The sequence below is a fragment of the Perognathus longimembris genome, chromosome 11 (genome assembly GCF_023159225.1).
Source record: "Perognathus longimembris pacificus isolate PPM17 chromosome 11, ASM2315922v1, whole genome shotgun sequence".
NCBI lineage: Eukaryota > Metazoa > Chordata > Mammalia > Rodentia > Heteromyidae > Perognathus > Perognathus longimembris.
This window is the reverse complement of record NC_063171.1, coordinates 69,120,637-69,147,216: the sequence shown is the minus strand read 5'-3', so window position 1 is coordinate 69,147,216 and position 26,580 is coordinate 69,120,637. Positions and strand designations below refer to the sequence as shown.

Here is a 26,580-nt window from a genome sequence, read left to right as displayed (position 1 = left end):
TTCCAGACATGCAGAGCTGTTAGTGAGGTATGTTCCTCTTGACATGTGATCTCAGTGGGAACAAGTGGTCTGGTTATGTTGGTGGGTCTTTGACAAAATTGTGAAGGAGGCAGGGTGCAGACTTCCCCTCTTTCTTTCAGTATTCACAACTTTTTTGACAAGTAATAAGTTTACATCTTTGTGGGGCTGCATGATTGTTTTAGTGCATTCATACATTATGCATTGATCATGTCTGGATATTTACATTGCTTACAACTCTAAACGTTTGTTATTTCTTTGTGATAAGAATATTCAAGGACTGGGGATATGGCCTAGTGGCAAGAGAGCTTGCCTTGTATACATGAGGCCCTGGGTTCGATTCCCCAGCACCACATATACAGAAAACGGCCAGAAGTGGTGCTGTGGCTCAAGTGGCAGAGTGCTAGCCTTGAGCAAAAGGAAGCCAGGGACAGTGCTCAGGCCCTGAGTCCAAGGCCCAGGACTGGCCAAAAAAAAAAAAAAAAAAAATTCAAAACCCTGTTCTATTTATTTGGATTATTAAATACATCATTAGCTATGTGAGTATTATTCTGTGTAATAGAGTATTCCTCCTGTGTGACAGACTTGGTCCCCACTCACCAATCTCTCTTCACTCCCCACCAGCTCAATTCTCCAGTCTCTGGCCGTGAGCCGTGAGCTGTGAGCTCTGTGTTCTCTGAGCTCAGCTATTTTGCATCCAACAAACGAGTAAAATCATACACTATTTGTATTTCAGTGCCTGGCTTATTTCACTGAACTTTATGATCTCTAGGTCTATCATGTTGCCACAAAACAGGAGTTTATCCTATTTATGGTTGAACCATGTTCCATTTTAACTGTATTTTTTTGGTCTTTTCTTTTTTGGTACTGGGGTTTGAACCCAGGATGTTGCACTTGCTAGGTAAGCGCTTTGCCGCTGAGCTACACCCCAGCCCATGTTCCATTTTATATTTATGTATGTTGGTATGATTTTATTCATCTGTCCGTTGATGGACATCTTATTGATTATGCTTCTTGTCTGTGTGAATGTCACTGGGACACAGGAATAAAACTGTCTTAGCTATTCTGGTTTTCTATCCTTCAGATGTTCAGTACTGGGTTTGATGGGTCTTATTTTAGTTCTGCATTTAATTTGAAAGAATCTCTGTAATTTCCACTATTAGTGGATGCACTAATTTATATTCCCACCAACAGTGTATAAACATTCTGCTTTCTCCTGTCTTCACCAACACTTGTTGATTTGACTATTGGCATTCTCTCATAGGTGAAGTGCTCATTGTGGTTTTCATTTGTAGTTCCCCGATGATTAATGATGTGGACCATTTTTTCATATAACTATATGTACATATTTTTTGAGAAATGTCTATTCAGATCATTTCTTCACTATTTAGTTAGATTATTTGTAGCTTATTTTTTTTGCTAGAATAGAATACATATGTATTCTAGATATGAATTCTTTGTTGGATGAGCAGCTTGCAGTTATTTCTTCCCATTCTGTAGATTGCCCTACAGAATAAAGGCACCCTATTGATTGTTCCTTTGGCAGTACAGAATCCTCTTAATTCACTGTACTCCTATTTGTCTATTTTTGCTTTTGTTGCCTGCATTTTACAATTATTATTATTATTATTATTATTATGAGCTTGGACTCAGGGCCTGAGAAATGTCCCTGGCTTCTTTTTGCTCAAGGCTAGCACTCTACCTTTTGGGCCACAGCGCCACTTCTGGCTTTTTCTGTGTATGTGGTGCTGAGGAATTGAACCCAGGGGTTCCTGCATGCTAGGCAAGCACTCTACCACTAAGTTGCATTTCCAGCCCCGAATTTTACATTTTTGACCAAAGAATCATTACTCAGATTAATGTCATAGGGCCTTTCCCCTGCTTTCTTCCAGACGCTTTATGGCGTTGAGTTTTAAAAGTATGTCTTTGTGTTTGAGTTTGTTTTTGTGTATGATGAGTATCGCTTCACCCCTTCTATAGGTGGACATTTAGGTTTCCATTTGTTTAGAGAGGGGCCTTGTCCCTTGTGTGTTCTTGGCGCCTTTGTTGGTCAGCACTGGCTGTAAGTGTGTGGGCTTGCTCCTGGTTTTTCCGTCTGCCTCAGTGGTCTTAGTGTCTTCTGAAGATTTGGCCCTCGCTACGCTGGTTGCCATGGCTCAGTAGTGCCACATGAAGTTAGGTGGTGTGATGCTCCAGCTTTGTTCTTTTGATTCAGGTTGGTTGCCAGCTCCCTTTTAGACACTTTCCTTCCCGTTGCCAAGGGTAAAGAGCAGGGAGCCCTTTGGATAGGGTGCAAGGGTCTGGATGGGAGGCCAGGCATGGCTGGGAGCGTGACTTCCCAGTACTTGGCCCCCTCTCTGTGAGGGGCAAACAGAGAGGGCGAACCTCTCTGAGCACAGGGTGCTCACTCACTGCTATAAACTTCTATAAACACATTTTGCTCATAAAGCATGCATAAATACGAATTCAGAAAGTACACAGTAAAGATAAACAGTATTTTCACTGTGGTTAATTGCAATGGTTTCCTTACTGTTGTTAGCTAATACCGTGAGCATAGTTTACACTTAGAACTAGATTTCTCATTACTAACAGTATATGCAAAGCTACATTTCTAACAGTCTTACTGGTAATTGAGGACTTTTTGGCTGGCTGTGAGACCTGATGTTGCTATGGCCCCTTGTCATGAGACTGGATGAAGCTGTCAGGCCTTATTTATCTTTCCTACATTACAGCTTCGATCTATAATATTGTTAGATAAAAATTTAAGCCTTTTGCCTGTTTTTGGACTGGCTGCTCCTGGCTGTGGTTCCACTGAGTCAGGCTGTAGGTCACACTGAGTTGAAGAGGACAGAGGAGTGCCCACTTCCCTCCCAGGAGTGATCAGCATTCCTGGTGGTTGATAGAAGTTGGGCTGAGTAAAAGTTTGACAGTCCTTGTGGAGTGAACATTAGTAAGTCTACAACTTTTTTATCCTTTGTCATATAAAAATAAATGGCTAGAAATTGTACTGTTTTCTTCCTACATCCATGGATCATGTTTTACCATCCACAAATGTAGAAATACAGGGTAGCCTCTCTTGCTTGACATGCAAGATGTTCAGTCAGCTTCAGTTTACCTTTCAGCTGCAAGCCCTAAAATTTTGCCATATCTCCAAGGCTCCTCGCCTACTGACTTCCATTAAGCAGCCAATTCTTTTTTTTTTTTATTAATAGTTACTTATTTATTGTCAAAGTGATGTACAGAGGGGTTACAGTTACATACGCTAGGCCATGGGTACATTTCTTGTACTGTTTGTTACCTCCTCTCTCATTCTCCCCACCCCCCTCCCACTTCCCCTCTCCCCCCATGAGTTGTTCAGTTGGTTTACACCAAATGTTTTTGCAAATATTGCTTTTGGAGTAGTTTGTCTTTTTATCCTTTGTCTCTTGATTTTGATATTCCCTTTCACTTCCCTAGTTCTAATACCAGTATACACAGTATCCAGAGTACTCAGATGAGATACAGTGATAGTGTGGCTACAACCACAGAAAGGGGATACAAGAGGATCATCAACCAAAGAAGCTACGGCATATTGAAAGTAATTACAACAGTGGTTGTTTCCATAACATGGAGTTCATTTCACTTAGTATCATCTTATGCGTTCATAAGGACATAGCTATTAGGCTCTTGTGATCCTCTGCTGTGACTAGTCTAAACCTGTGCTAATTATTCCCTATGAGGGAAACCATAGAGTCCATGTTTCTTTGGGTCTGGCTCACTTCACTTAGTATAATTTTTTTCCAAGTTCTTCCATTTCCTTATGATGGGGGCAATATCATTCTTTCTGATATAGGCATAAAATTCCATTGTGTATATGTACCACATTTTCCTGATCTATTCGTCTACTGAGGGGCATCTGGGTTGGTTCCATATTTTATTTTATTTTTTTGTTTCCATATTTTAGCTATGACAAATTGTGCTGCGATGAACATTGTTGTGCTGGTGGCTTTAGTGTGTTCTTGTTTGTGGTCTTTTGGATAGATGCCCAAAAGTGGGGCTTTTTTTAAGCAGCCAATTCTTATCAGTTCAGAGTCAATCTCAGGACTGGAGAGCAGAAGTACTGCAGGGAGGGGTCTTAGGTCTCCTTCCCGGGGCTGTGCCCGGCCTGGGTTGCTGAGCTGTTCGGTGGGGCTTGTGTGCACAGAGCCATGGAGAGCAGATGGGGCAGATGGCTTTGCCTCCGCTATTACCAGGCAGTCTGGTAGGTCTCCTTGGCTCCTGAACTTTAGGGGCCACAGGTAGGAAGCAGAATGCTCCCCTTGCTCCCCAGTCCTGCTTCTGCTTCCATGGCAGGAAGGGATTATCTGAGTCTGGAGTGATGGGGTTTCGCCGGGACTGTAAGGTGGGTGCCCTGCGTGTGTGATCATCAGCTGTAGCTGTTCTGGTGTGCGCACACATGTGCGCGTGCGTGCATGCGTGTGTGTGTGTGTGTGTGTCCATCTCCTGAGTCCCCCAACTTCTTATGCCTTTTGGCCTGTTGGAGGCTGTTTGGGGGAATGGGCTGACCCCCATGAATCCTTCATGCTTCAGTTGCTGTGGAAAGTAGGAAGCACTTGTTCACCTTAATCCTGTCAAAAAAGGAATTGCCAGCTGAAAGCCAGTTTTGTTGAGCTGTCTCAGAAACTATGGTGCTTAAATTCAGAGGCCACACACAGCGTCTGTAGGGTGGGGCAGGAATATTTAGTCCACAGCGCCTCTCTCTCTCTCTCTCTCTCTCTCCCCCTCTCCCTCTGCATCTCTCCTTCTCTCCCTCTCTCTCAGTTTGTTTGTGTCTCTGTCTCTGTCTCTTTCTGCATTTGAATGTCTGGGCAAATCTTTGCTGAGGAGAAACAGTGAAATGTCATTGCTGACAGCTCAGTGGGGATGGGTGGTGGGCTTGAAGGAGCTATAAACTTTGACCCTGTGAATTGGAGCCACTCTCAGAAAGAGGCTCTTTAGAGTGATGTGGTTCCCACCACCTGTAGACTTAAAAATAGAGTCATGGTTGGTGTGTGTGGGCCTGAGCCCTGCACATGGAGAGAGGAGTCACAGAGGGGCTTCGTATGCACCGTGTGTGGGCCTGAGCCCTTGACAAGGAGAGGCTGAGTCACAAACTCACAAACTTCCTTAGGAGGATGTCATCAGGGCTGCTGTCTCCAAAGGGGACCTCAGGCCCTCAGTACTCTTGAGCCTCATGCATTTGGGCACTTGTACTTTATGATGTGCCATAGCTCTCTAAGCACTTTTGGATGTGTTAATGCTTCAATTAATGTCCATTGACTGCAAAATGCCAGGAATGCAAGATGCATAACAGATGCGAGGTACTGGGTCACAGATATGAGCACTGTAGATTTGCCTAGCTATAGCTTTGTTAGAATTGTCTCTATTATTGCCTCCCAAAATCTGACATCAGAACTTCTCCTTAGCATGGTGATGGTGCTAGACTAAGTGAGGAGATGCTTCGGACTGACAGAACACCCAGCTTTGTGGATAACTTAAAGAGCATTAATATTTAGGAAACTCATGCAGCAAAACCCATACATCAGCTCATTTTTTGTTGTCACCATTTGTGCTAGCAGAATTCACAATGATAAGAACAACAAATGAAAAACTAGCTGTTCACCAACAACAATTAAGTGGTAAGAAAAGGAAGTCACATACACTCAACTTTCATGTTGGAATTCTCCAGTATTGTACTTTAAATCATTATATAACTTCATATTTCTCATTGGAATCTTTGTTGAGTTAAGTGATGTTCCACTTTCAAAAACTGGATTTGCAGAAATCAGCTTGAAAGTATATGAAGATATGATGTAGTTTCTCATAAAAATGTCACTATCAATGTAAGTCAGTGCTCAGGCTAACCCAGGAAGGCCACAATATTGACACCATATTGTTTGTTTGCAAGAAAACATAGTAAGAGAATATTTCCATTGCAATGTTAGCATTGTATAAGTAATCTAACCTCCTACTTCTGAAATTTATTAAGAAAGGCTTTTATATTTACTAAGCTACAATGCCCGTGGAAGAGTAGATTTAATTAAAGGCTGAAAATACACACGAACACTGGTGGGGATTCTGAAGGGAAACTGGGCTTTTTCCAAGGCTAATTGGATGTTTTTTTGTGACTTGAAATCTCACTTCCAATATATTGCTTTTCTTTTCCTCATATGGATGTATTATTGGCACTGCTTTATACTTATCATTCATGATGAGGGTCATTTTTCTTTGGCTTACAAGTGGAAGAGCAAGGCAATAAAAAGGGAGAGACATTCCCCTGAGATATCTGGGTGGGAAGAAGAGGACTTGAGAGGTGGGTTCTGCACTCAAAAGTGAATTTCCCACACTTGCTGAGCTGAGTTGATTCAGAAGGAATTCACAATCCCTTTAAAGAAGAAAGAGCTGTCCTTAGATTCATGTGGTCCTGCAGCAGAGGCCTTGCTCCGAGGACTGGGGCTCCAGAGGAACACACAGGAGGAGCATGGTTTGCTACTGACCACCATGCAGGCAGTTGTGACTGAGTTCCCATTAAAAGTTTTGTATTTTTTCCAGGCACTAGTGGCTCACACTTGTAATCTTAGCCACTCAGGGGGCTGAGATCTGAGGACCATGGTTCAAATCTGTGCAGGAAATCCTATGACTCTTATCTCCAATTACCCACCAAAAAAGACAGAAGTGGAGCTGTGGCTCAAGTGGCAGAGCTCTAGTCCAAGCCCCAGGAATGGCATGCATACACCCCTCCCCCAATTTTGTGATTATGATTTCTCTTTCATTTTCCATACAGAACAAACTACAATTTTTGTTATAAAAACCCTCGTATCTGTTTCTTAGCTTCCATCACCTATCTTGCCCCCTTGGCCCCTCTATTCCAAATCAACTTGTTGCCACTGCTCAGATAATTTTCTACCTAGGGAGTATATCTGGGTCATATCACTTGTTTCTTTTTTCCATCTTCAGAGGAGCCTTGCTGGTGTTTCTACCACAGCTAGTGTTTCTTGCAAAGCAAGGTGACAGGGTTCTATTACATACACACCAGCCCTCCTCACTTTTATTGGGCAGTTCTGGAGTTTGAAATCAAGGCCTTGTACTTTCTGGTCAGCTATTCTACCGCTTAGCCATGCCTCTAGTTCTGTACATATGCAGGCAAAACTCCAAGAGTCTGGGTGCCCCAGCACTGTGTGTGCTACCTAGCAATGTCCAGTGGCCATCATCGATTTGACCCTTCTGGCCAGGTGGCTTGTTTCCTAACATCTTTGTCTGGTGATGCCTCTTAGTTTGTGGCACACATATTGATTCTCTTCTCCATGGCAGGAATTCCTTGCCACTTGTGCTCACAGCCTAGCCAGTGGGCAGCTCTGTGCAGTGTGACTTTCACTGGAGAATGGGGGATGCAGCGTCTTCATCCAACTTCATTCCCTTCTGGGTTTGGGTGTGTCTCCAGGCCATCAGTGCCGTGGTGGGCAGTTGTCCTGCCCCACATACTGCGTGGACCTGCTTTCTACAGACGCAGTCCTGAAGGTCATTCTTCAGTCAGTTTTCTGCACATTTATGTGTGTAACACACACAATAGCAGAGTGGATTTTTCTTTCTTTTCTTTGCAAATAAGTTTACTGTACATGCTCTTTGATTTTACATTTCCTTTCTCCTTCCCTCTTTCTCTTCCTTCATTGTTTTCTTTTATTCCTTATTCTTCACATCCTAGCCAAATGGATATTATATACATAAATATGTATACACATACCTATCTACACATGCATGCACACACATACACACATATATGTATATACATCTAGACGTATATATGGAGATTATATACAGTGCTGGTACTGGGGCTTGAACTGAGGGCTTCATGTTCTCACTTGGCTTGGCTTTTTCACTCAAGGCTGGAGCTATACCATTTATGCCATCCAGCTTTTTGCTGATTACTTAGAGATTAAAGTCTCACAGATTTGTCTGCCTGGGCTGGCTTGGAACTATGATCCTCAGATCTCAGCCTCCTGGGCAGCTAGGGTTATAAGTGTGAGTCACCAATGCCTGGCTCAGATGGGTGGTTATAGGTTGCGATCCTGACCCTTAGTAGCATCTGAAGCACCAACTGTGTATTCAGTTACTTCACATGCGCTTCGGAAGCACCCATTGGCCACAGATCACACATACTGTTTTCTGAGGAGCTTTACTAAAATTCCCCTTGCTGTCTCCAAAAGCATCGATAACCCAACCCAAGGCTACTGGATAATTATTTTAGAACTACACAGCCGAGGAACTTCTTCTGAAAGTAATGCTTCTGTCCTGTATTTTTGCACTGCTTCCTTCCTGTGTGTCCTGGCTTCGAACATCGCTAGCTCTCTGCCTGGCAGACATAACCTGGCCTTGATCAGGAGAAACCTGGGTGAAAAAGCATCTTTGCAAGCTAGGCACTGGTGGCTCATGCCTGTAATCCTAGCTACTCAGGAGGCTGAGACCTGAGGATCGCAGTTCACAGCCACCCTGGGCAGGAAAGTCCATGAGACACTTGTCTCCAATTAACCACCAGAAAACTGGAAGTGGTGCTGTGGTTAAAGTGGTGCTAGCCTTAAGCTGAAGAGCTCAAGGACAGCGCCCAGGCCCAGAGTTCAAGTCCCATGACTGACAACAACAACAACAAAAGCATCTTTGCCTCTGTACAGATGATGTAATCATGATTCAACAGTGAGTCTATTGGTTGTTCTCTTGGCTTATCTGATTTCTGTGAACAATCACTATGTATTCAATTCTTACATGTGCTAAGCACATGTGTGCGGTGCATGTATTAGATCAGCATGTGTTAGCTCTCCCAAGCTTTTCATATGGGTTCTGTTAGTTTCCTTATTTTACAGATGGGGAAGCTGAAGCTCAGTGAGGTTGAGACACTTGCTTCAGTTGAGTATGTGGAACAATATTTGAGTGGGAGTAGACTGACTTTGTATCCTCTGCTCATGGAAACCAGAAGGGTTGCACCTCAATACAATTAAGATTTAATGAAAATCAGCAACTTTTTAGTGGTTTTGGCTGTGGATTGAGCCCAGGCCTCAGCACTCTAGGCAGGTGCTCCCCACCACTCTACCCTCAGCCCACCCAGCACTAGGGGAGCATCACCTGACTGCTGAGCTGGGGAGGGGTGCGTGCACCTCCCTTGCTTCCTGGGAGGACATGGATAGGACGGTTGAAAAGATCCCAGGACTCTTCCTTTGTGTTATGCAGGACTCTTCCTTTGTGTTATGCAAGCATGAAAATGTGACACTAAGTGTAACTTTGTTTTACTGCAAATATTTTGGAAGTCTTTTAAAAAACAACTCTGAAGTGATGTTGCTACAAACAACATATTTAATTCATACTTTGCTGAGATTTCATACTCACACTTGGAATCCCTGTGAAGGGAGCCACACTGCAGAGTGTTTCTAAATGTAATAACATTCTTTGAATACTACTTTACTAAATAAGGTTGACATTTTAATTTTATAGACACTTAATTACACATTTATTGCTTACAAATTCCAGTACTCTTTTTATAGTTTTGAGGCAAAACTCTCCTTTTAACATTTCAATCACAAATCTTTGTCCTTGTCTGGGTTGTAGAGCCAGCACTATGGTTAAGGGCTCACTGAGGCCGAGTTCCTGGCAATCCTGGCTCTCTGGCTGCTCCCCACAGCAACCTCCCCCGCCCCCCCATCCCCCCAAGCTGACTGCTGACCCCTGCAGGTATCCTTGCCACCTCAGATGGCTCCATCCTCTGGTTGCTGTGAATTTTCACTAGGCTAAGGTGAGAAAGCCTTCACCAAGCATATGGCTGCTGTTCCAAGGTGCTTTGTCTTTCCTGGGGTAATGGAGAGCTGGACACAGCCCCACTGGGAACCCTGGATACAGCTACACCTGGACACACTTATACCTAGACACACCTACACCTGGACCCCTGGACACGCCTACACCTGGACCCCTGGACACACCTACACTTGGACACACTTATATCTGGGCACACTTGGACACACCTACACCTGGACCCCTGGACACACCTACACTTGGACACACTTATATCTGGGCACACTTGGACACACCTACACCTGGACACACCTATATCTGGAAACACCTACATCTGGACACACCTACATCTGACCCTTGGACAGACCTATACCTGGACACACTTATACCTGGACCCCTGGAAACACCTACATCTGGACACACCTACACCTGGACTCCTGGGCACACCTACACCTGGATCCCTGTACACACCTACACCTGTACAGACACACCTATACCTCAACACATGTGCACCCAGACACACTTATACCTGGACACACCTGGACACACCCACACCTGACCCCTGGACACACCTATACCTAGACACACTTTACCTGGACACACCTACGCCTGACCCCTGGACACACCTATTCCTGGACACACTTATACCAGGACACACTTATACCTGGACCCCTAGAAATACCTACATCTGCACATACCTACACCTGACTCCTGGACACACCTATACCTGGACACTCCTATACCCGGATTCCTGGATACACTTATTGAAAGAATTTGCCCTAGCCATCCCAGGGGACCATGAGGAGATAGATAGTCACAGACAGGAAAAGGTTTATAAGGAGGTTTATTAGTGCGACCATATCTTCCAAGGGAGAGGGAGCAATATAGCATCTGCACCTTAATCCAGGTGGTCCCTTATATAACTCTGAGGCTAAAGCTAAAGGGGAAGTAGATAGGTCTGAGTGGTGAGTGGGAGTGGCCCATTATAGCTGTAGGGCAAGGAGTTCAGGTATAGGCAGAGCTGGGGGCTAATGGGAGGGGCAGAGGACCTGAGGGGGGAATACTCACATATCTAGACACACATACACCTGGACCCCTGGGCACACCTACACTTGGACACCCTTATACCTGGATGCATCTATACCTGGACCCCTTGACACACTTATACCTGGGCCCCTGGACACACTGACATCTGGGTACCTGGACACACCTACACTTGGACACACTTATACCTAGACATACCTACATCTGGACACACCTATGCCTGGACACAGTTACTCCTGGACACACCTACACCTGGACCCCCAGACACACACCTGCACACACTTACACTTGGACATACACCTGGATACACCTACACTGGGACCCCTGAACACATCTACACCTGGACCCCTGGGCATATCTATACCTGGGCACACATACACCTGAACACACCTACACCTGGAATCCTGGGCACACCTACACCTGGACCTCAGATTCAGGGAAGGGAAGCAGTGGCACCAGGAGGAGGTAGCAGGAAGCAACAACTCTGTTTCTGTAGAAACTAAAAAACAATGATTAGCTGACAGTTGTTCTGGTTTTTGTTATCACCATGTGCTGACAAGGCTAAGACATGCAATAAAACATTCCTCTCTACTGAAGCAATCTTCTGCTTCTGCTTCCCTGGGTAGAGACCCCTCTTCTTGATGTGCGTGGCAGTCCCACTGCAGAGGGCACAGGACGGTTGTTAGCTGGGCTGCCCGATGCACAGCCTTGCGTGAAAGGAGGCAGTGTTTTCAATACCCGTTTTCACTGAGACCTAGTGCTGCTATATCATTTTCAACTGTTAAAAGTCAGTTATTTTATTGCTATGAACTAGTAAAATGATTAAGAAATGCTAACATTTACATGTTGTTTACATGTCGTTTACATGTTGTTTAATGATTGCCTGAGGCAGTCATATTACAGTCATTACTAGCGCCCTGTGGGCTCTCTTTGTAAGGAACCATCAGGCCTTTACCTGGGAGTATCTGTGGCTGTCTCGTGTTTCCTTGCAGTTCTACCTTCCCCCAGGTGGGGATAGAAGGTGGCCCTCACATGCCTGGAGCGGGGTACCGAAGACAGAGGTGCAGCCCTCCCTGGACCCCTGGGGTTTGAGTTTGCTGCAAATGAGATTTCTCCTAACAGTACTTTTTGTTGCCTACTTTTGTTTATAAAAACACAAACATGCAGCTGAGTGCATGGCTCATGCCTCTCTTCCTAGTGCTATGTTGGAGTCTGAGATCTGAACCTTGTGGTTAGAAGCCAGCCTAGGCAGGAAAGTACTTGAGATTCTTATCTCCAACTAAAACTGGAAAGTGGAACTGTGGCTTAAGTAGTAGAGTACTAGCCTTGAACAAAAATGCTAAGAGACAGTGTCCAGGCCGTGAGTTCAAGCCCTAGGGCTGGCACTGGCATGCGTGCAAACTTGTGTATGCGCCTCCCCCAAACATGCTTTTGTGTGTGTGTTTTGGCTGTGAGGCTTGAACTCAGGGCCTGGGTGCTATCACTGAGCCTCTCTGTGCTCAAGGCTAGTGCTCTACCAATTGAGTCACAGCACCACTTCCAGTTTTCTGATGGTTAACTGGAGATGAGTCTCATAGGGGCTTTTCTGTCTGGGCTGGTTTTGAACTGCTATCCCCAGATCTCTGCCTCCTGAGTAGCTAGGATTATAGGTGTAAGCCACTCGTGCTCAGCCAAACATGCCTTTTCATGTTATGAAATTAAACGGTGACTGATCTTCTGTTTCCTATGTTTTGCTAGATTCTTACATATCCCTGTTAGAATGTGTAGGCTTGTAGGTTGCCTAGAGTGTGACACTCGCCCACGTGTGGTGTGGTACATTAGGTACTGCTCTGTTATGCATGGAAGGGCCAGGTGGTTATCCTGGCACTCTTGGTAGACGGTGGACTCATTCTAAGAGTGGACTGGCAACCGTGTCTTCTTCAGCTGGGTGGAAGAGCAAATGTGCGGTTTCCTTACAACCAAGTCTCTTATTGGGCAAGGAGAGAGGTCAGGTGGGGCAGAGGTCAGGGGTAGTTTGCAATGGGGGCAGGATGGGAAACTGAGGAAGGGGCTCTTTGTGCAGAGATGGAATCTTGTTCTGAGTGGCCCTCAGCTCACAGGTCATCTCTTACAGTGGCCGGGTGTGTGGGGGGAGCAGGAAAGGAGGGGAGATAATTCGAGGAGGAGGCAGCAAGGCAGCTCTGGCATTTCTTAAGGGGGAAGAGGAGTGCTTCCAGTTTAATTCATTTTCTATGAGGAGAGGCGTAGAGAAGGAAGGCCCTTCGTGGAGGTGGGCTAAAGAAAATGACATCCTGAAGCATTTCAGGTAGGGTGCAGTGTGTGTGTGAGCCTACATGTGGGTGTGTTACACCTGCATACTCAAGCATGGTAGGGTAAGGAAAAAGGAATTTGGTGGAAGGCAGAGAAGAGAGGAAGTCAGAAAGATTCCCAAGAGCTTTAAGATCCTTAGACTAGCTCCACTGCTATGGAATTCACCTCCTGTGGCTGAGGTTCCAGATGTCTCAGGGAAAGCTACTGGACCAAAAGCTCCTTTCATTCTAGGACTGGACAGACAGGTGTTCATTTAAAACAACCAGATGGCTCAAGGAGTTTCTAATTTTGTACCGTTGGGCACCCAGCTTCAAACTAAATTTGGGCTCTGCCTTCCAGCCTTCTTTTTGGCCCTGGGTTGAGAATAGCCTCCCATTTTACCAGCCATCTGGTCCCTCCTCTGTTCCACATGTCTTCCCACAGAGAAGATAGAATCCTCAACACAAGCTCCAGGTGAAGGGGTGGTGGAAGATTTCCAGATGGGGCTCTGGAGAGGAAAGGTTCCACAGAGGGAGATAGCCCAGGTGTGAGTCCTGCTTCTCTGAGGGGAAGGGACAGAGGGCTGAGCAGAGACAGGTGGAAGGTCCCCTACACCAGAAGGGCCAGGCCTGGGCTTTGCACGCGTGCTTTCTTGGAAATTTCTTTTCTAAACTGCAGAGTGCTGTTGAGTGTCCATCCCTGGTCAAGAGGTTCCAGAGTGGAGCTGTGTACCAGGTACCACTGTCCCAGAGAGGTAGGAGGGACAATCCAACTTGGTCAGTCAGTTTCTTGTGACTGTAATAAGTATCGAGATGGTCCATTTATACAGCCAAAAGGTCTACTTTGGATGACAGTTTTGGAGTCACTCGCTCACTGTATGAGTCACTCCCCACCTTCTCACACAGAGGTGAGGAGTGGACGTCAGTCACACGGAGGTGAGGAGTGGCTGTCGTCCCTTCCTGCAGAGGTGAGGAGTGGATGTCGTCCCTTCCTGCAGAGGTGAGGAGTGGATGTCGTCCCTTCCTGCAGAGGGGAGGAGTGGATGTCATCCCTTCCTGCAGAGGGGAGGAGTGGATGTCGTCCCTTCCTGCAGAGGTGAGGAGTGGATGTCGTCCCTTCCTGCAGAGGGGAGGAGTGGACATCATTGCTCCTGCAGAGGGGAGGAGTGGACATCATTGCTCCTGCAGAGGGGAGGAGTGGACGTTGTCCCTTCCTGCAGAGGGGAGGAGTGGACATCGTCACTCACATGGAGGTGAGGAGTCGATGTCCTCCCTCCTACAGAGGTGAGGAGTGGATGTTGTCCCTTCCTGCAGAGGTGAGGAGTGGACATCATTGCTCCTGCAGAAGGGAGGAGTGGGAGGAGTGGACATCGTCACTCACATGGAGGTGAGGAGTGGGCATCGTCACTCACACGGACGTGGGGAGGAGTGGACATCATTGCTCCTGCAGAGGGGAGGAGTGGACATCATTGCTCCTGCAGAGGGGAGGAGTGGACATCATTGCTCCTGCAGAGGTGAGGAGTGGATGTTGTCCCTTCCTGCAGAGGGGAGGAGTGGACATCATTGCTCCTGCAGAAGGGAGGAGTGGGAGGAGTGGACATCGTCACTCACATGGAGGTGAGGAGTGGGCATCGTCACTCACACGGACGTGGGGAGGAGTGGCTGTCTTTGCCCCCTGGGGAGGTGAGGGGTGGCTGTGTGCCACGGGTGGGGAAGCTGCTGGCAGAAAGGTGTGGGGGGACTGGGAAGGTGGCTCTTCTTCAAACACCTTTGGCTTTTCAGTCATAACATTAACACTTCCACAGCACACATGTGCACCGACACACACACACGTGTGCACACATACAGACACACACCATCCAGCTGTTTGACTTTGATATGCTAAGGACTTCAAGGGTCTTTTTTCTTGTTTGGGCTTGGTGCCTCCTGCAGCTGTTCTGGGTGTATTTACTGCTTTTAACTGTTATTCACCAGTAGCCACAGCCAGCCAGAATTTAAGCGTGCTTACGCACTGACAGTCTTAGAGGCAAACATTTTCTTATTACAGATAGAGACAGGTGTGGCTGGGTTTTCTTTTGCAGGATTGCTGATGACAGCACAGTTGTGCTACATAAAGATCAGAGAACCGCAGTTTGTTCTCTGATACCAGCACCAACTAGTTTTTATCCAAAGGAGTGAAGTTGGTCCTTGGGTGCATTGCCCGGATGATCACCAACCATTTTCCTTTTCATGTGCATGTGGGCTGAGGGGGAAGGAGTTTTTTTATTCACCCCCAACTCCTCCTGGACAGGGGGGGGGGGGCGGTCTGGGAGAAGCACTTTGAGGACCTGCAGAGGTCAGGGAAGGTGTCCCCAGAAGGTCCTCCAAAGGCCTTCTGAGGAGACCGTTCTGCTCATTGGAGTACTTAATTTTTCTGACTTCGACATGGTCAGGTCTGCAAGCTTGGATGTTTGGAGCTGCCATTTGCCTAAGCTGCTCTTAGTGACAGAAGAAAGGATTTGACTTTATTTATTTTTCTCATCTTTGTTTCACTTGCCTTGATGCCTCCTCTCTCCATTACTGAGCTGAATGACTCTGGCCAATGTGTCTGGGAACACAGCATGTGCAGGGTTGCTGTGGTGGAAACACAGCACCGATTATTGGGGTCCTTCTGGGGTCTGTGAGTAGGTTGTGGAGAATTTAAAACTTACACATGCTTTTGAAAACATTACTCTCTGAAGAGATTACTTTGGGTCATGTGTCCAGGTTCCTAGGCATTCTTCCACTTCCATGTTACCTCCTTACACTCTACACACACACACACACACACACACACACACACACACACACACACACAGCTTGTAAGGACTCAGGATGAACAATGGGCAGTGCACAAGGTCATGAAGGATACCAGAGTTTATGAGTCTTGAGTCTTGGAAGGGAGGAGTCTGTGGGGGACTACAGAATTTGTGACCTGTGGGATTGGTAAGGGGCAGCATTGTTGGGCCTGAGTAACTGCAGCCGTAATCAGGACACGGGGGATGCAAGGCCAGTGAACCAATGCATATTTTATTTCAAGAGGGCCAGGGTTTAAGTAGGGTTAGAAATCAACTTACAATTTCCAGGGTAAAAGGTTAACATAGCATGTGATCCATTATGATTATAAAAATTGAGGAATGCCATTACTGGGAGGAAAGAAGCTAATACAGAAGTTTATCCACTACAAAAGCTTGCTGCTTCAAAGAGAGTTTACATATCTAAGGCTGAGCTATTTCCTAGTTATTATTTGCTCAGGACTATGACCAGGACTCCATTCATCTAGAAGATACTTCCCTGTTTACTATGAAAAGACTTCCCGGATTACTTGGGAGGAAACTTTGCTAATTACTAAGGAGAGGCTGTCCTGTTCATATTGAGAATCTACCACATGAAGGTAGCTGGTCAAACTAGTCTCCTCAAGGAGACTGTGTATGGGGAAAGGGGAGATTCTCCTGACAAGGTGTGGCGTCCTTTGGCCCGCAGACACAAAGAAACTCCTTACTGGGAATATGTTCCCAAGGGCCTATTAGTATGCTAATAAAGCATCAAAGTAACTGTGCGGAGGCTAAATCTTCCACTTGGTCAAAGAAATTAATTCTCCCGGGGCTGGGAGTATGGCCTAGTGGCAAGAGTGCTTGCCTCCTACACATGAAGCTCTCTGTTCGATTCTCCAGCACCACATATTTGGAAAACGGCCAGAGGGGGCGCTGTGGCTCAAGTGGCAGAGTGCTAGCCTTGAGCAAAAGAGGCCAGGGACAGTGTTTGGGCCCTGAGTCCAAGGGCCAGGACTGGCCAAAAAAATAAATAAATAAATAAAAAGAAATTAATTCTCCCACACAGCATGAGTCTCAACTCAATGTGGGAATGTCAGCCAGATAGCCACGTGTGGGGAGAAGGAAGGAGAGTATCTGGGTTGGCCATTCTGTGGTAGTTGAAGGAAGGAGTGTCTGGGTCAGCGTTGTGCACGGATATCAGTGGTAGACACCAACTATCAGCTCCTGGTCCCTCTGGAAGCTTCTGTGATGGGAGCATGGCCGGATTAGCCAGAGTCTGGTATGCAGCAGGGGATACTAGGACCAAGGCCCCCTGTCTGGCAACACCCAAGTCGTATTTTACACGATGCATGTGTGACCCCTACCGCTGGAGGTTCTGATTCCAGAGGTCTGGTGCAGATGTATGGAATCTGTTTGGCAGAAGCTCTTCAGTTGATTTTTTTTTGTGTTCCCTGTCCAAAATCCTTCTAAATGGTAGGTGATTGCAGTAGCAATGGAACTTAGATTTAGGGTGGCGGCAATTGAATTAGGACTAAAATGGTTGAATTTGAGAGATTTTGTAAAGCAAAAATAAGCAGGATGTGAGGTGATAAGGAGCCCTCCTTCCCTGTCCCAGTGCTTGTGATGTTCTGGGCCATACATGTCTGTCCTTCCCAAGCTGCCACAGCTGCTCCTGCCTGTGTATGGGCTTTCCACAAGAGGTAATCTCACTGACAACACAGTTCTTACAGAACTTTTCAGGTACTTTTTTAAAGGACATTTTTGCACACTGTTATTGATGACATTATCATAATTAGTAATGTCACAAAAGAAATTCTAATTTTCAGGCTTCATTTTTATTCACTGATCCTGCCTTTAAAAAGACATATGGAGCAAACATATGGAGCAAAGACATGCATGAGGAGCACCATTGGCGAGCAAGAACCTGGTCACCCTGAGCACCCTTAGAAGAGTGGGCAGCTCTGACACAGCTTTGTGCCTGACTATGGTTAGGAGAGCAAGGTACTTCTTGATTTTGAACAAGGTGAATTTAAGCCTTGTTTAGGGACTAGAAAACAACAGCACTCTGTCACAAATCCTTTATGCCATAGCAGACGATGTTTCATGAAATGACGGGGGTGGGGCTGGAGGAGTGCTGTTGCCGCCCCTTCCCTTTTGAGAAGCTGATTCTTTTGTCCTGGGACAAAGACTGACTAGTAAAAATATTCACACTTGTGGTGGTTAAGATGGCAAAACTTGAATTTGAGGAACAAACTTAGTTGTCTTTATATCTATGTCTTTTTGTCGGTTGTGGGGCTTGAATTCAGGGCCTGTTCACTGTCTCTGAGCTCTTTTTGCTCAAGGCTAGGGCTCTACCACTTTGAGCCACAGCACCACTTGTGGTTTTCTGGTGGTTCATTGGAGATTAGAATCTCATGGACTTTCCTGCCTGGTCTGGCTGTGAACCGCCATCCTCAGGTCTCAGCCTCTTGAGTAGTTAGGTTACAAGCATGAGCCACCAGTGCCCAGCTCATTTGATATATTTTTTTTGACTCTATGATTTTGCACTTTTATTTGTCTTGACCATTTTGAGAAGCGTGAAGTGTTTTGTGATTGTTTGGGACCCGTTTCCCTGGGTGCCCTTCCCTAGGCAGTGTCTACACACTGGCTGGTTTTGTCCTCTTGCCAGCCACCAGGTGTGCTTAGGGCAGGGAAGGTGGATGGAAGCATAGCATGTGTGATGTGTATGGTGTGCATGTTGTATGTGTATGATGTCTATGACATATCTGTGGTATGTGTATATAGTGTGTTGTGCATGTTATATGTGTTGGTGCATGAGTTGTATGTGGTGTGCTTGGTATGGTGTGTGTTTGGTGTATGTGTTGTGTGTGGCATATGTTGTGTGCATGTGTTGTGTATGGTGTATGTATGTGTTGTGTATGTGTATGTGGCATATGTTGTGTGCATGTGTTGTGTATGGTGTATGTATGTGTTGTATATGGTGTGTGTATGTTGTGTGTGCCTAAGTGGTGTGCATATGCGATGTGTGTTTGGCGCATGTGCACATTTTGTGTGTATATAGATCCTGCCCTCCCCCCCTTCCTGCACCTCAACACTTGCCACTTCCCTGAATCTGGCCTGCCTTCCCGCGGCCGGGGCTCTGTGTCTGGAGATGATGCACTCCCATCTTTGTTTGCATCCCCAAGCCCAGTGGGACTATCTGGACATGCTATTTTTGTCCAGTGAATAGTTGTTGAATGAATGAAAACATTTCAAGATGTCTGAACTGTCTTAGGTCTGCAAGATGGCTGTGGCTATGGTTGAGTCTGGTGATGGGTCCTGGTTCTGGTCATTCAGAACCCCTGACTCTATCCTAAGTGTATGAGAAAGTGAGGGGTGAAGGGGAGAAAGCTTCAGAAACAACACAATTCCTCCTGGGGTCTTTGCTGCTCCTGATGCAGTGTTTAAGACCCCTCACAGTGTAAATTAGTTCAAATGTAAACTGTGGTTCAAATGACCAGGAATGTGACAGGCAGAAGTGTCTGCCAACATGTCCCAAGTAATTAGCTGGAGCTTTACACTTTTCTCCTTTTGGTGGTGGCACTGCCGCACTAGGCAACACTGCTTGCTGATTTCTCTGCCTCAACTGACAGTGCTGCTTCTAGGAGTTATAGAAAAGCTCCTCAAGTGGGGCACAGTGGCTTAAGCCTGGAATTCTATTTGGGAGGCAGAGCTTGAGGCCAGAGAGGCAGCAAGGGGCCAGAGGTGGCAAATGCAAAGTCCCAAATTCAATAGAAAGCTCCTCTGCCTTTGGAATTTACTGGGAAGTAGTGACATTCCAGTGCTGAGGGGTGCTTGGCATTAATACCCCAGTGCTGAGAGGTGCTTGGCATTCATTAAGTCATAGGCCAGCTGCTAGCTGAGCTTTCACCCAGCTTTGGAGGGACATTTTACTGAGGATCATAGTATTTGTTAATTTTCAAGATCCTTGTATGTATTGGTGTGAGAGTCTGAGCTCTGGAGACAAGACTGGCAAAATTATTACTGCTAAGCAAACCTAAAATGCACAGCTGACTTTAAGATTTATGTTTGTGGGCTGGGAATGTGGCCTAGTGGTGAAGTGCTCACCTTGTATACATGAAGCCCTGGGTTTGATTCCTCGGCACCACATATATAGAAAAAAGCCAGAAGTGGCGCTGTGGCACAAGTGGTAGAGTGCTAGCCTTGAGCAAAAAGAAGCCAGGGATAGTGCCCAGGCCCTGAGTTCAAGCCCCAGGACTGGCAAAAAACAAAAAAATCCAAGATTTTATGTCTGGGTTTGCTCCCCCCTCCCCTCTTCCTATGTTGGCACAGAATCCCAGCAGCTTTGTTTTGGTTTTCAGTCCAGCCAGAGGCTGAAAAGGCCCTCAGAAGAGGCCTTACAGAAGTGTTTTGTCACCATTTCAGGTGACGTGGGACACAGGACATCTAGGATTCAGCCAAGGCAAGTCACAACATTGGCAGGGGCTGCAAAGCCAGCTCTGTGGTGGAGGGAGGGCAGTAGGGTCAGCTGGGCCAAGGCCTGTGGCCAGGCCTGTGACCACAGACACCCTAACCTCTGTTCTGGTGGCTGACTGTGTCTTAAAGGGACATTCCTGCACCACATGCAAGCTTTGTCAAGGTGAAGGATTTTTAACCCAGAAATATAGGCTGTGCTTAGCCCCAGAGAAAGGAGCTTGGCTGAACAGAGGAAATTTTAAGTGTTCTTAAGTCATTCACCTTCAGCTTGAGGAGTAAGGGGGGAGCAGAAAGGAGGGAGGGAGAGGAGACAGGAAAGAGAGAAGACCACCGAGAGCCAGATGTTCCGAAATACAAAAGCAAGGCTTTATTCAGGTGAGCTGCAACTCGGGCCTCGTCCTACCCACCGTCACAGCGGATGTTAGGAGGAAGGCCCCGAGCTGAGATTTCACAGAGCTTATAAAGGCAAAAACCAAAGTTACAGCAATCAGGTGTTCAAGCAAGATTAGGATACGGGTACAAATCTGATTGGCTCAGGGCTGGAGGCATTCCAGGGTGGTTAGAGTTAAGCAGGGAGTTTCCTGACCAGCTGGGCCCTAATAAGCTTGTCCTGCTAGCCGGGATAATTGGTGGCCTGGGTTACTCCTAGTTTAAACAGACAACAAAACGGGGCCTGCCTGAAAATGGGGTTTACTTTACCTCTTCAATACAGCTGGAGTCTTCCCATCTCTGCAGGAAGCCAGCAACCCTAGGCCTCCACAATAGGGCAGGAGGTGGGTTAGAGCTCAGGCTTTAGTTACAGATTTGGGCAGCAATCCAAGCTGACCTTGCTGTTATTGCATGACCTTGTGCCAGTGCATCTCCCCTCTGAGCCCGCCTCCTCACTGGGAAAGTAGGGATGGCAGTAGGCACACTGCCATTAGGAGTGCTGGGGACCCAGCACAGCCAGTGTCAGCTGGGAGTCTGGAGCACATCCACTGTTCATAGCTGCTACTTGTAAACCACTGTCCTGGACAGGTAGATGAATGACCAGTGCTTGGAGGCCCATGAGGACATCCCGTGTTCCAGTGAGGCTCCTAGGACTTGCTTTTGTCCTAGTGGGAAAGCATGTGTATGTGCTTGTATGTGCCAGTGTGTGCTTGTGTGTGCGTGTGTGCATCCATGGACACTGTTGTAACATTGGAAGAAGCCTTTGTGGGGACTGAGAAAATGGAATGAGGTTCTTCAGAATTGTGGTTTTGTTTATTTGTTTGTTTTTGGTCGGTTGTGGGGCTTGAACTCTGGGCCTGGGTGCTGTTCCTGAGCTCTTCAGCTCAAGGCTAGCACTCTACCACTTGAGCCACAGCGCCACTTCCAGTTTTCTGGTGATTAATTGGAGATAAGAGTCTCATGGACATTCCTGTCCAGGCTGGCTTTGAACCATGATCCTCAGATCTCAGCCTCCTGAGTGGCTAGGGTTACAGGCGTAAGCCATTGGTGCCTGGCCACCTCAGAGTTTTTAAAAGCCGGGATTCTTCAGAGCACAGAGGCAGAAGTCAGTGAGACTAGAAGGGAGTGCCAGGACATACTAAGTCAGTGCCTGAGAGGGTACACAAAAGGGATTATGGCACTCAGTAACAGCCAGGCTGTAAACTCAGACCCAGCACTGATCTTGTGGGCTCCACTCATCAGCTGGGACTGGAAACCAAGAAGTCAGTCTCAGATTCTCTACAGGAATGGGGAGTTGTTATGAAGAAAGGTGCTCATGCCCCTGGAAAAGATTGGAGATAATTTATATCTGATTGAAAAGTTCAGGGCTTGCTTCAACTTTCCTGCTGGATTTAGAAAATTATACATGAGCTAGCATGCTAATACCAGCATGTTAAAAGTCATGTCAGGGCTGGGGATATAGCCTAGTGGCAAGAGTGCCTGCCTCGGATACACGAGGCCCTAGGTTCGATTCCCCAGCACCACATATACAGAAAACGGCCAGAAGCGGCGCTGTGGCTCAAGTGGCGGAGTGCTAGCCTTGAGCGGGAAGAAGCCAGGGACAGTGCTCAGGCCCTGAATCCAAGGCCCAGGACTGGCCAAAAAAAAAAAAAGTCATGTTCAGCTCTGCTACAGACTTTATTGGGTGGAGGGCAGGTTGGGAGGTGGGGCCTTCCCATCTCAGCACACACAGTGAGCCCCCACTCCGAGCTCAGCCTTGGCATGGGATGATCCCCGGGCACTGCTCTTCAGATGGGTGACACATCTCCAGGTGTGGAAGGAGCCAGGGCCCAGAAAGGAAAGGGATGCTTATACCAAAGGCTTCTTGTGTTTACAGAGTCTGCTTAGTGGTGCTAATAATAGGAAAACCACTTAACTTCCAGAAGGCAGTGTTCAGGAGAAGATGATGTTTAGGCGAAGGGGAACACAGCAGGAAAATGAATGCATCTTATTCCCAACCTCCAGGGCCAGAGGGTTCCTGAAGTGTCAGCTCCCCCATCTCACTCCACCCCACCCTTCTCTCCACACTCCCTTAACTGGGACATGTTGTCAGCCACACCTACACCAGGTTTAGGATCAGAATGGATTCACATCTGTAAGGCATGAAGAAATTGGCTTGTTTAAAGTCATCAAGTATGGAAGTGATGAGCTTGTCTCTAGATTCTGTTCACTTAAGACACTTCTTCTGGATGTATGCTCTTCCAGCACCTTGTGCCTCCATGGACACTGATTCTTTTGTGGGTGTTTTTGTCAGAATGATGGGGATTCTAAGCACCTGTTAGATGTTGGGCTCCTTTAGGCAGGGATTGGGTAATGTACTGTGCCTAAAGAGTCGGAAGGGCCCTAAGGAGAAGAAGAAATGAAAGTAAGACTTAAAGTCTACTACAATACCACCAGACCATGATAACCACCTCACTCATTCATTTGCTGGCCATATGTTAGATTCCTGTTATATTCAAGACACTGGGAAGGGACTGGGGATACAAAGAATGAATAAAGACATTTCTAATGCCAAGGGCTCCCAGTTTCTCAAAAAAGACAGGCCTGAGAAAGGTTGGACTGTGTGATGGAGTGGTATTCCTCTACCTTAAGTAGTCAACTTTAAGAACAGAAGTAGAAGGTGGGGTGGGGAAGAGTAGGATGGGGAGCATGTCAGCTTTCTGCAACTGACAGAATACCTGTGAAAACAAATTTAAAAGAAGGAAATGATGGAGCGTGTGTAGTAGAACAAAGCTGTTAACTTCATGTTGGCTGGGAAATAATGAGAGACAGGAAGGGACTGGAGTCCTAGGCCTCCTGTAAGACCATGGCTTCAATGACTTGACTTCCTCCTCCTAGGCCCCACCTCCAATGGCCTAGCTTCCTCTTGGGAGGCCCCACCTCCAACAACCTAGCTTCCTCTTGGGAGGCTCCGCCCCCCCCATGGCCCTGCTTTCTTTATTTGCAGGTGACTCTCAGGTTTGGTTGGGCTGGGCTGGATTCTGTCTTTGCCCTGCATAGGGGTGGCTGCCTTCTCTCCTACTTTATGATCACTGAGGACCCTCACTGAGGCTGAAAGACCAGTGTGGTCTTCCTCGTGCATGGCATCTTGGAGATGTGTCTGGGATAGCTGGTTGTCCCCGGTCTGAGGCACTATTGAGAGGTGGTGGAACCAAAGGAAGTGGAGTTCTATAGTAAAACATCAGGTCACAGGGTGGGGGTGGGGGGTAGGGGAGGCCACAAGAGGGGATTATGGAATGCTAGCCCTCCTGTCTTCTGGCTTTCTGGAAGCCATGAAGTGAATAGGCCCCCAGTGCCATGCACTCACTCCAATACAAACCCTGCGGTCATAGGCCCCAAACAACCCGGTCAAGTGACCCTGAGCTGAAAACTGAAACTTTTCCTCTTTGTAAGGCAGTTATCCATTTCAGGTGCTGGTGGCTCACTCCTATTATCTTAGCTGTCAGGAGGTTGAGATCTGAGGATTGAAGTTTGTTTTTTTTTTTGCCAGTCCTGGGCCTTGGACTCAGGGCCTGAGCACTGTCCCTGGCTTCTTTTTGCTCAAGGCTAGCACTCTGCCACTTGAGCCACAGCGCCACTTCTGGCCATTTTCTATATATGTGGTGCTGGGGAATCCAACCCAGGGCTTCATGTATACGAGGCAAGCACTCTACCTCTAGGCCATATTCCCAGCCCCATAAGACTCTTATCTTCAGTTAACTAGCAAAAAGCCAAAAGTAGAGCTGTGGCTCAATTGATAGAGTGCTAGCCTTGAGTGAAAAGCTTAGAGATAGTGTTTAGGCCTTGCATTCACCTCAGTACTGGCACCCTCCCCATGCATGCACATGCACACGCATGTGCACGCGCACACGCACACGTGCTGCAACAGTTATCTCAGGTTTTTTTTTTTTTTTTGCCAGTCCTGGGCCTTGGACTCAGGGCCTGAGCACTGTCCCTGGCTTCCTTTTGCTCAAGGCTAGCACTCTGCCACTTGAGCCACAGCGCCGCTTCTGGCCGTTTTCTGTATATGTGGTGCTGGGGAATCGAACCTAGGGCCTCGTGTATCCGAGGCAGGCACTCTTGCCACTAGGCTATATCCCCAGCCCTATCTCAGGTATTTTATTACAGTCCAGAAAGCCTTTAGAATATTGTTTATTATGAGTAATTCTCTATTTTTCCAAAATTTTACTCCTACAAAACTCCAACTTACATTAAAATGACTAGAAAGATTTTAAACTCTATTTGCATTACAGTATTACAGGTTATCTATCTGTATTCTTTCAAATTTAAATATTTTCAATTTTAAATTTCAGTCTTCAGACATCAGATATATTATCTGATTGTTTCTTTCTTGACAGTTTTGTGGACTGAAATGTAGCTCATTTCCCAAGTCGTGTTGAATCTTAGCCCCCCAAGGGACCCCTTCACCCACCAAGGAGCCAATGAGAAGGCAAGGGAGGTGAAAAAGGAAAAAGGGTGGGGCCTTGATCTAGTTAGCCTCCTGTCCAGATGAGAAGAGGAAGACACTGTCTCCACCTTTCTCCACAGGGACAGAGAAGGTCATGTGACAACATAGCAAGAAGGAGGAGGTCTATATGAGAGGAAGAGGGTGCTAACCACAAATGGAATTTTCTGCTTCCTTGATACTGGACTTTCAGCCTCTAAAACTATGAGGAATAATTTTTATGCATAAGCCACTTGTTTTTATGTAGTATAAGCAGATGGCACAGTAGTAAATACAAAGCTCATGAAGAAAAAGGCTAATGTGGTTTACTGGTTAAGATCTTTACATTATCCGGGGGCACTGAATACAGGGACTTGGTGCACATTAAAAACATTCACAATAAGCCAGTCTCACAAAGACAAGCAATCACATGTTTTCTTTCATGGGTGGAATTTAGGGGCAAGAAAGACATAAAAGTAAAAGGGAGACAGAGACAAGAGGAGGGAGAAAGGGAAATGAGAAATATGATATGTTATATGCACATGTGGAAACATAGTAAGGTCCATTACTTCATACGATTGATATATGCTAATTAAAAACTCAGGAGTTGGACTGGGAATATGGCCTAGTGGTAGAGTGCTTGCCTTGTATACATGAAGCCCTGGGTTTGATTCCTCAGCACCACATATATAGAAAAAGCTGGAAGGGGCACTGTGGCTCAAGTGGTAGAGTGCTAGCCTTGAGCAAAAAGAAGCCAGGGACAGTGCTCAGGCCCTGAGTTCAAGACCCAGGACTGGCAAAAACAAAACAAAACCAAACCTCAGGAGTTTTTCTAAAATTTTGAAATGTCAGACTTTCTCTGTGGCTTATGGTCATATGCAGTCTAAAGAAAAGGTTTCAATGAGAATGTCTCTCATTGATGCCATTGTTTTTTTTTTTTTTTTGCCAGTTCTGGGCCTTGGACTGAGGGCCTGAGCACTGTCCCTGGCTTCTTCTTGCTCAAGGCTAGCACTCTGCCACTTGAGCCACAGTGCCACTTCCAGATTTTTCTATGTATGTGATGCTGAAGCATCGAACCCAGGGCTTCATGTATATGAGGCCAGCACTTTACCACTAGGCCATATTCCAAACCTCTCTCATTGATGCCATTGTTGACAGTGAAATCCAGTATAGTATTTCATATTCCTTCTAGCTCCACAGAATAAAAAAAAGTTTAAATTTCTCATTTAAAATGAATTATTAAAACATTGCTATGTGCATGTTTCCTAGAAAATGAGTA

General features: G+C 46.4%; 1 protein-coding gene across 2 annotated transcripts in view; it reads left to right on the top strand.

Moving 5' to 3' along the window:
• Positions 1-26,580, top strand: part of Cnih3 (cornichon family AMPA receptor auxiliary protein 3) — a 120,011-nt gene that overhangs the window by 37,357 nt on the left and 56,074 nt on the right. The window contains exon 1 of one of the 2 annotated variants that reach the window (XM_048357602.1): positions 20,472-20,476. The exons of the other annotated variant lie outside the window; for it this stretch is intronic. The gene's annotated coding sequence lies outside the window, so the exon portion shown is untranslated. Of the gene's footprint in view, positions 1-20,471; positions 20,477-26,580 lie in introns of those variants that run through there. 2 annotated transcript variants of the gene reach the window in all.